The sequence below is a fragment of the Triticum aestivum genome, chromosome 6B (assembly GCF_018294505.1).
Source record: "Triticum aestivum cultivar Chinese Spring chromosome 6B, IWGSC CS RefSeq v2.1, whole genome shotgun sequence".
Classification (NCBI taxonomy): Eukaryota; Viridiplantae; Streptophyta; class Magnoliopsida; order Poales; family Poaceae; genus Triticum; species Triticum aestivum.
Window position 1 is genome coordinate 302,345,379 of NC_057810.1, and position 13,358 is coordinate 302,358,736.

Consider the following 13,358-nt stretch of genomic DNA (forward strand, 5'->3'; position numbering starts at 1 on the left):
CAGAAACCTCGAGTGGTTCCGGATTCAGGCAGGCAGCCCCTTACTAAGGGGGGCGAGCTGCCTGTGCCGATGACCTCTGTCCATCCAGAGGCATCGGACAACTTGGTGGAAGCGCTTCAGGGCGCTTCCCTTGATGAAGAACACCATACTCTTATGAGTACGGTGATTGCAAAGGTTCAGTCCGCCAAAAGCGGATTAACCGAAGCCTGCGCCAGCCTCCTGACAGGCTTTGCGGTAAGTAATTAAATTATAAGAAAATATCACAGTATAGACAGTATCCCCTGATGCTCTGTTTGGTGTTCGGAAAGAAAGGCCGAACAGAGGATCGAATAACCTCCACAGGAGTCTAATCATATTATGTCTATGTGAATAAGCAGGCGTTGCTGCTGGTCGCTGTCGCCCGTACAGCGGAGGTCTTCAGACTGAAGCGGGACCTGGGGCGGGCTAAGGAAGAGCTCAGCCTCGTGAAGAGGAACCTCGAGGAGAACAAAGGTAAGTGATACCCCGTCTGAATGTCATAGAAATGAAAAATTGTTGACGCTAATAGAAGCATCATGTATATAATAGGGGCCACGACCGAAGTGGCGGCCCTTAAGAAGGCGCTGTCCGAGGCTAAAGACAAAGCGGCCAAGGAGCGCACCGAGCGCCAAAAACAGGAGGCTCGGGTTGATGAGGTCCAGCAAGAGCTCCAGGACTTCGTCAAAAAATTCGAGTCCTTGGAGCGTGACTCCAAGACGCAAGAGTCAGAGCTTGCGAAGGCCCTCCAGAGCATGCAAGACGCCAAGGCCGAAGCCGATAAGGCCCTCCAGGAGATTGAGGCGGCCAAGAAGATAGTGGTTGGTAAGGCATTCATTATGCAAAGCAAGCATATGAAGCAGACTTTCCTTTTACTTACCCGAATTCGGAGCTCTCCAGGAGCATTCGCAGATCTGCCGTGCAGCATCTCTGATGCCGCAGAGTTCTACCGAGCTGAGGAAGGGAGCTCGATGGATATGTTCTTTTGGTGCCAGTATATTGGGGCCGAACATCCGATGCCTTTGAGCGACCAGCTGAAGCAACTGGTCGAACTTCACAAGGCGGCCGAACTGGCCATGAAGGACCTCATAGTCCGGCTGTGGCCTGGCGAGCCCCTGCCCGGCAGCTACTTCGTCCTTGTCAAGCGAGTGGTAAATGCCTGTCCGCGGCTTGAAGTCATTAAGCGGCCCGTCTGCATTGAAGGTGCACACAGGGCCTTGGCCTGTGCGGAAGTGCACTGGGTGAAGATGGATGCCGAGAAGCTGGTGAAAGAGGGGCCACCGAAGGGCAAGGAGCATCGCCACCCCGAATAGTACTATGACAATGTCATTAAGGGTGCCCTCCTTGTGGCGGATGAATGTGCTAAGGATGTAATATTTGAATGAATGTACTCATATCATCCTGTAATATGAAAACGAGTTCATGTGCGCTATATGGCGCTTGTTAATTTAAAATATTACCTTCTGTCCGGCCGTTTATGAAATCTTGAGAGTTGGCCAGTCGTCGGCTTCTGCCCCCATGTAACTAGTACTAGGGTATTCGGGGTAAATATAAACACTCTTTATCCAAATTTTTGGTCCTTTTAAGGAGGTGTTTGGCGCAGCGAACAAGGCAATCGGACTATACAACTTTATCACTCTCACTTGGCCATAGAAGTCTACAATTTTAAATTTTGGCGAAGCCCCTAGTATTCGAAAGGCCGAACTTGGGGCCTATACAAGCCTAAATCGGACAAGGCCGATTCCTCGCCTGAAGCGGAAAAAATCTCTAAGGATTTGAGACCTCTCGAACAGCGACCAGCTCTCGCCTCATCATGACATTCAATTTTCGGCTTTCTCTACTGAGGTGCTCGTCCGGAAGAACCGGGACACAATCGCAGTAGTTCTCCCTGTGCTACCTTAGCCGATATAGTGGAACGTAAGGTACCAAAACATGGGAGCCGGGCAACCCCAACTATTGACCCAAGACATGATTCGGAGCTGATGCATATAATGTTATAAGTTTGGGGTGCCGCACTATCGAAAGTGTTCGGACTTTTCTTGTCGTGTTATGGGGTACACTGAAGCCCCTGGCGAGCTGGACGTACCAAAGTGTACGGGTGCAATATATAAGCAGTAAATGGAAGGGGTAAATAAATGTAATAGTAAGCTGACACTATACATTATTTTCCCTTGTTATTCAATAATACGTTAAAGTGTACGTATACAAGTAGTGTGATAAGCAAAATAGGACTGTTTGACACATCCTGACCAAGAGCGAGCTGTGTGCGGGTATGTAAAACAAGTATAACGATCGTTATGAGAGACCACCTGAGGATTCCCTTGTATGCCAAAGCTTCTTTTCTTCTTGGTGTGTCCATCCCACTATGTCTCTTCTCGAAGATAGGGACTCGAAAGAAAAACGGTGTAAAGATGCGTGGATCCTGGGGCGGTCAAACCGCATTGTGGACCATGTCATAGTCGTGCCTCCGCCTATGCCCATGGTATTTTAAGTGTGTAGTTATGTACGTGCGGCACAAATTTTGCCGCTTGACTGAGACTAGGACAGAGGCCGAATTGCTAGTCGAGCTCTGGATGTGCCGGACAATCCTGTTGCGGGGTACTCCAGACTCGCTTGACGGTGTCTGGGTTCTTTATCGCCGAATTGGTTGTTTGCCTGACAAGGCTATTTTGTACTTCTGCCGCGAGGGCCGCAGTGTGCTCCTCCGTATGGAGCGAGCGCTCTGTGTTTCCATTAACTGTTATAACCCCGCGAGGTCCTGGCATTTTGAGCTTGAGGTATGCATAATGTGGTACCGCATTGAATTTGGCGAACGCGGTTCGTCCGAGTAGTGCATGATAGCCACTGTAGAAGGGGACGATGTCAAAGATTAGCTCCTCGCTTCAAAAATTGTCCAGAGATCCAAAGACCACTTCAAGTGTGATTGAGCCTGTGCAACAGGCCTCCACACCTGGTATGGCACCTTTGAAGGTGGTTTTTGTGGGCTTGATCCTTGAGGGGTCGATGCCCATTTTGCGCACTTTATCCTGATAGAGCAGGTTCAGGCTGCTGGCACCGTCCATGAGGACTCGTGTGAGATGGAATCCATCGATGATGGGGTCGAGAACCAATGCGGCGGAACCGCCATGACGGATACTGGTAGGGTGGTCCCTGCGATCGAAATTGAACGGACAAACCATGGGTTCAACTTTGGGGCGACTGGCTCCATCGCATAGACGTCCCTTAGTGCACGCTTCCGTTCCCGCTTGGGAATATGGGTTGCATATATCATATTCACCGTTTTCACCTGGGGAGGGAATTTCTTCTGTCCTCCTGTGTTCGGCGCTCGTGGCTCCTCGTCGTCATTGCTATGCAGCCCCTTTTCCTTGGTTTCGGCATTAACTTGCCGGCCTGTTTGAACACCCAGCATTCTCTGTTGGTGTGGTTGGCTGGTTTATCGGGGGTGCCGTGAATTTGACATGAGAGATCGAGTATGTGGTCCAGACTGGACGAGCCTGGATTGTTTCTTTTGAATGGCTTTTTCCGCTGTCCGGATTTAGAGCCTCTGAATCCGGCATTGACTGCCATGTCTTCGGCGTTGTCGCCATTGTTGCAACGCTTGTGTCTATTGCGTCGTGGCTTGCCGTTGGCGTCTGAATCGCTGGAGTTTTTTGGTATGATGTTGCTGCGTGCCAGCCAACTTTCCTCGCACGCGGAAAAGCGGGTCATGAGTATCGTGAGGGCTGCCATGGACTTTGGTTTCCCTTGGCCGAGATGTCGGGCAAGCCATTCGTCATGGATGTTATGCTTGAAGGTTGCTAAGGCTTCAGCATCTAGACAGTCGATAATTTGGTTCTTTTTAGTGAGGAACCGAGTCCAGAATTTCCTGGCTGACTCTCCGGGCTGTTGGGTTATGTGACTTAAGTCATCAGCATCCGGTGGTCGCATGTAAGTGCCCAGGAAGTTGTCAAGGAATGTGTCTTCCAGGTCCTCCCAACTGCCAATGGAGCTTGCTGGCAGGCTATTCAGCCAATGCGAGCCGGTCCTTTGAGCTTAAGTGGTAGGTACTTGATAGCATGTAGGTCATAGCCGCGGGCCATGTGAATGTGTAGGAGAAAATCTTCAATCCATACCGCGGGGTCTGTTGTGCCATCATATGATTCAATGTTCATGGGTTTAAACCCTTCTAGGAATTCATGATCCATTACTTCATCAGTGAAGCATAGGGGGTGTGCGGCGCCTCTATGATGGGCTGCATCGCGATGCGGTTCAAATGAGTCTAGTCTGTTATATTCGGCCCGGACGGACTTCTGTTTAGTGTATCTGGTGTGACGGTCTTCGTCACGCATTGTGGCGTGCTCCCATGATCCGTAGATCGATCTTGACTGTCCTGCTTTGTTTTCCAATACATCTTGCAGGTCCTTCGTGTAGCCCCGGGCCTTAGTATTATTGTTTGATTGGCGACGGGGTGCGGTCTGGACTTCGGGCTCGTACGCCACTTTGTCTCGGCCACGGGGTGGCCGGTCAGCCGCATCATGCGCTGGTAGAGTGGGCTTTAACGCCTCCTCCTTGAGTTGAGGTAGCAACCTGCGCTTCAGGTAACTTTTGGTAGGGTGCTCGAGTCCGTATTCCTCGGCAGCCAGGACATCGGTCCATCTATCAGTTAGCAGATCTTGATCAGCTTGGAGTTGTTGCTGCTTTTTCTTCAGGCTTTGTGCAGTGGCTATAAACCGGCGCTTGAAGCGCTCCTGCTCAACGGGATCCTCAGGCACGATGAATTCTTCATCGCCAAGGCTCACTTCGTCTTCGAAGAGAGGCATGTAATTATCATCCTCTGATTCTCCATCTGTTACTTGTTCCTTAGGGCTAGCTTGCCCATCTTCTTGATCGGCCTGCTCGAAGCCTGGCTGGGCGGGATTGTTTTCGTCTTCGGCACCATCCAGATTGTTATCCTCTCTTGTGCCGGTATCACTATTTTTGTTATGGCGGGGCTTGGAGCGGCGCCTATGACGCCGGTGCCTAGATTGCTTCTCCAAGGGGTTATCTTCCGTTGCCTCATTGCCATTGCTTTCTTTGGGGGTGTCCACCATATATATATCATATGATGAGGTGGTTGTCCAGCGCCCTATAGGCGGTGGTTCCTGTTCTACTCCTGCAACTTCGTCCATACCGTTGATGTCTTCGGAGTTGAAGTCCAGCACGTCGGTTAAGTCATCGACAATGGCTATTAAGTGGGTGGTGGGTGGGGAGCGAATTTCTTCATCGTACGCTTTCCATTCGAGCTGGACATAGTTCGTCCAAGAGTCTCCTGACAAGGAGACAGACCCTAATGAGTTTAGCACGTCACCCAAGGGTGAGTGTTGAAAGATGTCTGATAACCCACAAGTGTAGGGGATCGCAATAGCTTTTGAGGGTAAAGTATTCAACCCAAATTTATTGATTCAACACAAGGGGAGCCAAAGAATATTCTTGAGTATTAGTAGTTGAGTTGTCAATTCAAACACACCTAGATAACTTAGTATCTGCAGCAAAGTATTTAGTAGCAAAAGTTGTCTGATAATAAAGGTAACAGTGGCAAAAGTAAAGATAATTGTTTTGGGGGTTTTGTAATGATTGTAACAGTAGCAACGGAAAAGTAAATAAGCGAAGAACAATATGTGAAAAGCTTGTAGGCAATGGATCAGTGATGGATAATTATGCCGGATGTGATTCCTCATGTAATAGCAATAACATAGGGTGACACAGAACTAGCTCCAGTTCATCAATGTAATGTAGGCATGTATTCCGTAAATAGTCATACGTGCTTATGGAAAAGAACTTGCATGACATCTGTTGTCCTACCCTCTCGTGGTAGCGGGGTCCTAGCGGAAACTAACGGATATTAAGGCCTCCTTGTAATATAGAACCGGAACAAAGCATTAGCACATAGTGAATACATGAACTCCTCAAACTACGGTCATGACCGAGAAGTATCCCAGTTATTATCACTTCGGGGTTGTCGGATCATAACACATAATAGGTGACTATAGGCTTGCTAGATATGATCAAGAACACACATATATTCATGAAAACATAATAGGTTCAGATCTGAAATCATGGCACTCGGGCCCTAGTGACAAGCATTAAGCATAGCAAAGTCATAACAACATCAACCTTAGAACATAGAAGATACTAGGGATCAAGGTTGTCAGAATCGCGATTCTGTTATATGATTCTACGACTTTATGATCCAAACTAACCCCCATGATTCTACGATTTTAGTTCATAGAATCTACGTTTCTACGATCTTGATAGTGAAGATTCTATGATTTGCGATCCTACCATCAGAGCTCCGATCCGATTCAAAATCACGATTCTGACAACCTTGCTAGGGATCATACCCTAACAAAACTAACTTGATTACATGGTAAATCTCATCCAACCCATCACCGTCCAGCAAGCCTACGGTGGAATTACTCATGCACGGCGGTGAGCATCATGAAATTGGTGATGGAGGATGGTTGATGATGACGACGGCGACAAATCCCCCTCTCTGGAGCCCCGAACGGACTCCAGATCAGCCCTCCCGAGAGAGATTAGGGCTTGGCGACAGCTCCGTGTCGTAAAATGCGATGAAACTTTCTCTCTGATTTTTTTCTCCCTGAACGTTAATATATGGAGTTGGAGTTGAGGTCGATGGAGGTCGAGGGGGCTCACGAGATAGGGGGCATGCCCTAGAGGGGGCGCCCCCTGTCTCGTGGACAGGCCGTGGGCCCCCTTGTGTATTTCTTTCACCCAGAAATTCTTATTAATTCCAAAAAGTGCCTCCGTGGATATCCAGGACATTCCGAGAACTTTTCTTTTCTACACATAAAACAACATCATGGCAGTTCTGCTGAAAACAGCGTCAGTCCGGGTTAGTTTCATTCAAATCATGCAAGTTAGAGTCCAAAACAAGGGCAAAAGTGTTTGGAAAAGTAGATACGTTGGAGACGTATCAACTCCCCCAAGCTTAAAGTCCTCAAGCAATTCAGTTGATAAACTAAAAGTGATAAACAAAAACTTTTGCAAACTTTGTTTGCTCTTGTTGTTGTAAACATGAAAAGCCAGCATTCAGGTTTCAGCAAATATTATGAACTAACCATACTCACAATAACACTTAGGTCTCACAATTACTCATATCAATAGCATAATCAGCTAGCGAGCCATAATAATAAAACTCGGATGACAACACTTCCTCAAAACAATCATAACATGATATAACAAAATGGTATCTCGCTAGCCCTTTCTAAGACCGCGAAACATAAATGTAGAGCACCTTTAAAGATCAAGGACTGACAAAACATTGTAATTCATGGTAAAAGAGATCGAGTCAAGTCATACCCAATATAAACCAATAGTAATGAATGCAAATGACAGTGTGCTCTCCAGCGGGTGCTTTTAATAAGAAGGGTGATGACTCAACATAAAAGTAAATAGATAGGCCCTTCGTAGAGGGAAGCAGGGATTTGTAGAGGTGCCCGAGCTCGATTTTAAAATAGAGATTGAATAACATTTTGAGCGGCATACTTTTGCTGTCAACGCAACAACTATGAGATGGATGTATCTTCCATACTACATGCATTATAGGCAGTTCCCAAACAGAATGGTAAAGGTTTATACTCCCCCAACCACAAACAAGCATCAATCCACGGCTTTCTCGAAACAACGAGTGCCTCCAACTAACAACAGCCCTGGGGGAGTTTTGTTTAATTATTTTGATTTGCTTTGATCTTTTTGGATCATGGGACTGGGCATCCCGGTTACCGGCCCTTTCTTGTGAATGAGGAGCGGAGTCCACTCCTCTTGAGAATAACCCACCTAGCATGGAAGATATAGGCAGCCCTAGTTGTAACATGAGCTGCTCGAGCATACAAAACAGAATTTCATTTGAAGGTTTGGAGTTTGGCACATACAAATTTACTTGGAACGGCAGATAATTACCACATATAGGAAGGTATAGTGGACTCATATGGAACAACTTTGGGGTTTAAGGAGTTTGGATGCACAAGCAGTATTCCCGCTTAGTACAGGTGAAGGCTAGCAAAAGACTGGGAAGCGACCAACTGAGAGAGCGACAACAGTCATAAACATGCATTAAAATTAATTTACACCGAGTACAAGCATGAGTAGGATATAATCCACCATGAACATAAATATCATGAAGGCTATGTTGATTTGATTCAACTACATGCGTGAATATGTGCCAAGTCGAGTCACTCAATTCATTCAAAGGAGGATACCATCCCATCATACCACATCATAATCATTCTAATAGCATGTTGGCACGCAAGGTAAACCATTATAACTCATAGCTAATCAAGCATGGCACAAGCAACTATAATCTCTAAATGTCATTGCAAATATGTTTACTTCATAATAAGCTGAATCAGAAACGATGAACTCATCATATTTACAAAAACAAGAGAGGTCGAGTTCATACCAGCTTTTCTCATCTCAATAAGTCCATCATATATCGTCATTATTGCCTTTCACTTGCACGACCGAACGATGTGTATAATAATAAGAGTGCACGTGCATTGGACTAAGCTGGAATCTGCAAGCATTCAACTCAAGAGAGAAGACAGGTAATATGGGCTCTAAGTTAAATAAACAATCATGCATATGAGAGCCACTAAGCATTTTCAATATGGTCTTCTCGACCCCCAAAGAAAGAAAAGAAAATAAAACTATTTACACGGGAAAGCTCCCAACAAGTAAGAAGAAGAACTAGAAATCTTTTTGGGTTTTCATTTTAATTTCTACTACAAGCATGGAAATTAAACTAACTAATTTTTTTGGTTTTTCTTAAGGTTTATCAAACACACAAGAAGAAAACTAGAAAAAGAAAATAAAACTAGCATGGATAATACAATGAAAAAGTATGAGCACCGACGACTAGTGTGTGAACATGAATGTAAAGTCGGTGAGAAATACGTACTCCCCCAAGCTTAGGCTTTTGGCCTAAGTTGGTCTAGTACCAAGGACCGCCTGGCTGATATCCGTAAGTGAAACTGGGGTCGTACTGAGATGCAGTGGCAACCGCCTCCTAAGCAGCAGCGTGTTGGCGAGCTGCCTCCGCTCCCCTCTCGTGTCAGCTGCTTCCTCCCTGGTGACAACATATCTTCCTTTTGCCTGATAATCAAAAAGGTAGGGAGCAGGAAGAGTAACAGGGACGACGTTGTGTCTGTCATAGATTAGTCGATAATGGAGGAATTGTTCATTCCTCGCAAGAAATTGATGATTGAACATAGCTTCTTTATCCCAATAAACAAGAGGTCAAATCATACCCCCCTCTCGTGGGGCTATATTAAGATAATTAGCCACACGGGTTGCATAAATTCCTGCAAATAAATTTCCCTTTCTACTATTATTCTGCAACCTACGTGCAACTATTGCCCCCAAGTTATAACCTTTATAACCTGAAACAACACTCTTGAGGACACATAGATCAGGGACACACATGTGACATGCTTCATCTTTACAGTTAATGCATCTACCAATAAAAAGAGCAAAATAATGTATAGCGGGAAAATGAATGCTCCCTATGGTAGCTTGTGCTATGTCCCTTGATTCTCCCACAGTAATACTAGCAAGAAAATCTTTAAATTCATATTTATGAGGATCATTAATATTACCCCACTGCGGGAGTCTGCAAGCAGTTGTGAAATCCTCTAAATCCATGGTATAAGATGTATCATAAATATCAAACATGACACTAGGAGAATTACGCGCACAGTTATATTTAAACCTCCGAACAAAGGAATTAGTCAATTGATAGTACTGAGGACACTTATCTTGTAAGAAGTCCTCCAACTCAGCATTACGCACATACGCGTGAAATTCCTCCTTGAAGCCTGCTTCGACCATAAAATCATCGGATGGCCACTCACAAGCTCGTACATCCGTTTCCCTTAGCAATTCAACATCTTGCTCATGTATAGCAATCCTTGGCCCTTTCTTTGCCGAGGAACCACATTGGTACATTCTTCTAAGCATAATTCTTTTTCTGAAATAATTCTGAAATTTTAGTAACTTCATAATAAAAGTGAATAAAACTAAACAAGATTGGTAGCAATTACTCCTACAAGTGCCTAGAGCCTATATCATGCATTAGAATTGCTTGGGACCTCAAAAATTTAACATGCAAGCTCAAGAACATGGTCACCTATGCAGCAAAAATTTGCAATGAATAAAGCACTAGAACAAAAACTAATTGGACCAATGGAGGAGTCACATACCAAGCAACAATCTCCCAAAGCAGTTTTGTGAATGGAGCTTTGAGCAAGGAGATCGAAAATCGCAGCAAAATGAGCTAGAACTCGTGCTTGAGCTGGATGGGGATTTTTTTGGGTAGAAGATGAAGTGTGTGGGTGCTGGCATAAGTGGAGGGGGGCCACCAGGGGCCCACGAGACAGGGGGGCGCGCCCTATAGGGGGGGCGCGCCCTCCACTCTCGTGGCCTGGTGCTTGCCCCTCCTGCAGTGTTTTCAGTGCCTAAAATCCTCAAATATTCCAGAAAAATCATACTAAATTTGCAGGGCATTTGGAGCACTTTTATTTTCGGACTATTTTTTAATGCACGGATAATTCAGAAAACAGACGGATAATACTATTTTTGATTTATTTATTCTAAATAACATAAAGTAAAAAGTGGGTACAAAAGGTTGTGCCTTCTAGTTTCATCCATCTCGTGATCATCAAAATGAATCCACTAACAAGGTTGATCAAGTCTTGTTAACAAACTCATTCCGAATAACACGGAACCGGAGAAATTTCGAATAACACTAAGTTACCTCAACGGGGATATGAAAATCCCCAACAATAAGAATATCATACTTTTTCTTGACAGTAGGGAGAAGAAATTCAAAACCTCCAATAATAATAGTTGGAACTTTTCCAATAGAATTGATGCTATGAACTTGAGATTGTTTCCTCGGAAAGTGTACCGTATGCTCATTACCATTAACATGAAAAGTGACATTGCCTTTGTTGCAATAAATAACAGCCCCTGCAGTATTAAGAAAAGGTCTACCAAGGATAATAGACATACTATCGTCCTCGGGAATATCAAGAATAACAAAGTCCGTTAAGACAGTGACATTTGCAACCACAACAGACACATCCTCACAAATACCGACATGTATAGCAGTTGATTTATCAGCCATTTGCAAAGATATTTCAGTAGGTGTCAACTTATTCAATTCAAGTCTACGATATAAAGAGAGAGGCATAACACTAACACCGGCTCCAAGATCACATAAAGCAATTCTAACATGATTTCTTTTAATGGAGCATGGTATAGTTGGTACACCCGGATCTCAAGTTTCTTTGGTATTCCACCCTTAAAAGTGTAATTAGCAAGCATGGTGGAAATTTCAGCTTCCGCTATATTTCTTTTGTTTGTAATGATATCCTTCATATATTTAGCATAAGGATTTACTTTGAGCATATCAGTTAAGAGCATACGTAAGAAAATAGGTCTAATCATTTTAGCAAAGCGCTCAAAATCCTCATCATCCTTTGACTTGGATGGTTTAGGAGGAAAGGGCATGGGTTTCTGAACCCATGGTTCTCTTTCTTTACCGTGCTTCCTAGCAACAAAATCTCTCTTGTCATAACATTGATTGTTTGATTGTGGGTTATCAAGATCAACAGCAGGTTCAATCTCTACTTCATTGTTTTTGCTAGGTTGAGCATCAACATGAACATTATCATTAACATTATCACTAGGTTCATGTTCATCACCTGATTGTGTTTCAGCATCAGAAATAGAAATATCATTGGGATTCTCAGGTGTGTCTACAGTAGGTTCACTAGAAGCATGCAAAGTTCTATCGTTTTACTTTTTCTTCTTTTTAGAAGAACTAGGTGCCTCTAAATTATTTCTCTGAGAATCTTGCTCGATTCTCTTAGGGTGGCCTTCAGGATACAAAGGTTCCTGAGTCATTCTACTAGTTCTAGTAGCCACTCTAACAGCAAAGTCATTTTTATTATTTAATTCATTAAGAAAATCATGTTGAGCTTTAAGTACTTGCTCAGCTTGAGTAGTAACCATAGAAGCCTATTTGCTAACGAGGTGAAGTTCCCCTTTAACTCTAGCCATGTTATCGCTACAGCGTCCTATCTCGAAAGCATTATTCTTTAACTCTCTACCAACATAAGCATTAAAACTTTCTTGTCTAGCCATAAAGTCATCAAATTCATCTAAGCATGGGCTATGAAATTTAGTAGAGGGGATTTCAACTTTATCATATCTATAGAGAGAATTTACCTTTACTACCTGTGTCGGGTTATCAAGACAATATGGTTCTTCAAAAGGCGGTATATTAAGACCATGTATTTCTTCAATAGGAGGTAAATTCTTAACATCTTCAGCTTTAATACCTTTTTCTTTCATTGATTTCTTTGCCTCTTGCATATCTTCAGGACTGAGAAATAAAACACCTCTCTTCTTCGGAGTGGGTTTAGGAATAGGCTCAGGAGTTGGCTCAATTGGTTCAGGAATTACTTCAGGAATTGGCTCAGGAAGAGTCCAATTATTTTCATTAGTCAACATATTATTCAATAGTATTTCAGCTTCGTCGACTGTTCTTTCCCTGAAAACACAACCAGCACAACTATCCAAGTAGTCCTTGGAAGCATCGGTTAGTCCATTATAAAAGATATCAAGTATTTCATTTTTCTTAAGAGGATGATCAGGCAAAGCATTAAGTAACCGGAGAAGCCTCCCCCAAGCTTGTGGGAGACTCTCTTCTTTGATTTGCACAAAATTATATATTTCCCGCAAGGCAGCTTGTTTCTTATGAGCAGGGAAATATTTAGCAGAGAAGTAATAAATCATATCCTGGGGACTACGCACACAACCAGGAGCAAGAGAATTATACCAAGTCTTAGCATCACCCTTTAATGAGAACGGAAATATCTTAAGGATATAAAAATAGCGAGACTTCTCATCATTAGTAAATAGGGTGGCTATATCATTCAACTTGGTAAGATGTGCCACAACAGTTTCAGATTCAAGGCCATAAAAAGGATCAGATTCAACTAAAGTAATAACTTCAGGATCAACAGAGAATTCATAATCCTTATCAGTAACACAGATAGGTGAAGTAGCAAAAGCAGGGTCAGGTTTCATTCTAGCATTAAGAGACTGCTGCTTCCATTTAGCTAATAATTTCTTAAGATCATATCTATCATTGCAAGCAAAGATTTCCCTAGCAGCTTCTTCATTCATAACATAACCCTTAGGAACACCAGGCAATACATAATCATTGGGAGAACCTTCATCATCACTATCATCAATATTAGCATCTTCAATAATTTCATTCCCCCTAACTCTAGCAA